The sequence below is a fragment of the Sciurus vulgaris genome (assembly GCF_902686455.1).
Source record: "Sciurus vulgaris genome assembly, chromosome: X".
Classification (NCBI taxonomy): domain Eukaryota; kingdom Metazoa; phylum Chordata; class Mammalia; order Rodentia; family Sciuridae; genus Sciurus; species Sciurus vulgaris.
The window spans coordinates 78664202-78665836 of record NC_136471.1 but is presented as its reverse complement, the minus strand read 5'-3'; the positions used below and the strand labels follow the sequence as shown (position 1 = coordinate 78665836).

Genomic DNA, 1635 nt, shown 5'->3' with positions numbered 1-1635 from the left:
TTTTTAATTTTCAAAAACAACTTTATTCATGACACATATTTAAAAAAAATTCCCACCCCCTGGAAATGAGCTAAAAAAATAAACAAAATCCACCTCCCACCTCCCTGTTCCCACTTCCTCCCATTCCCTCCAAATAAAAGGGAAAAAAAGGCAAAGGAAACAAAACAAAAAAACTGAAAACCAGAAAACACCCAAAACCCCCCAAAACAAGGTAGTGCATTTCCCCAGGGGGAAGGGGAATTTACACTGGGAGCAGAACGGAGATCTTCTGGCTACAGAAACCTGCAAAGAAAGACACTCGAAACAGAAAAAGAAACACAAAAGGAAACAAAATAGATCACCAGGCAATCTGGAGGAGAAGGGAGCCGGAAAGAGGGTGGGATGGGTGGTAGACCTGGCAGGACAGGAGCAGGCAGGCAGGGACTGTGAAAGACAGGGAGAAGATGGAGGGAAGGTAACAAGCAGAACAGTTTGGTACCCAGAGCCCTGGGTAAAAAAAAAAACCCTACTACCACCCATGCCCACCTACCCTTGAGTAGCCCCCAAGGGGGTGAAGTGGGGCAGGGAAACATGGGGAGAAGCTTGCGCAGTTGAGAAGTGTCCATGGCGAATCCCCAGAGTGAATGAGCAGCCCCCTGCCCCACTCCCTGGGCCTTCCCCTACTCCCCAAAGCAGGTCCCTCCTCAGCAGTTAGTTATGGGATTCTCCCCCCTTCCACAGTATATCTTTTTTAAAAAAAAATATATATTTTTTTCCATCAAGGTCATCTTCTGTTTTTCTTTTTTCTTTTTCTTTTTTTTCCTTCTTTCCTCTTTTTTTCCTCTCTCTCCTCCTAATACACACTTTTTTTAGTAAGGGGAATACCATGATGTCGCTCTAGCCCGGCCCCTGTACACGCGACCCCCCGGCCTACTGTTAAAACCACTGTAGAATCGAGAGCGGGAACTGTTGTAGTTGGTAGTCCGGGCACGGTAGCGGGCAAGTGGGAAACCCGGGTCTGTTGTGCTGATGCCTGGTCTGTTGGTTCGTTTTGGGATCACCTTGATTTCCTCTGAATAAGGACTCATCTAAGGCCAGGAAGTCCTCACTGACTCTTTGTCTGAGAACTCTATATATGCAAACCCTTTGGGATGGCCACTAAATTTGTCACAGAGTATGGTAACACGATTGACTGAACCACAGCCACGAGAGTGAGCTTCCAACTCTTCTGCTGTTGCACCATAGTCCACATTGCCAACATAGATGGAACGTGCATCAGCCTTCATCTTCTCTTCAATAGACATGATCACTGGGCCAGCATTGCCTGGAGGTGGACTCATATTCATCTGCTTCTCTACCTCGTTTTGTAGTTCCTTTAGCTTCTCAGCTTCTTCCTCCATCTCCCTGACTCGAGCTTTGATAGCTTCAAGCTTCCGGTCCTCAATGGCGCCACCTCCCCCCCCCCCCACCCCGCCCCCTGTCACCCTCGACCAGTCCCGGTTCTTCCTCCTCCTCCTGGCTGCCGGGGGGCTCCCGGAGCTCCCGGGGGTGGGGCGGGCGCGGGCCGGGGCGGCTCCTCATCGGGCTCGGGCTCCAGCTCGGGCTCCAGCAGCAGCTCCCCAGGCTCCAGTTCCTCAGACTCCAGGCCGTTCCTGT

The 1635-nt window shown here is 50.6% G+C and overlaps 1 pseudogene across 1 annotated transcript; it reads right to left on the bottom strand.

The window, feature by feature from the left end:
- Positions 1-738: 738 nt before the first annotated feature.
- On the bottom strand, positions 739-1431 carry LOC306651531 (polyadenylate-binding protein 2-like; annotated as a pseudogene). The gene has a single exon. The product of its transcript is annotated as a polyadenylate-binding protein 2-like (transcript).
- Between the last annotated feature and the right edge of the window lie 204 nt (positions 1432-1635).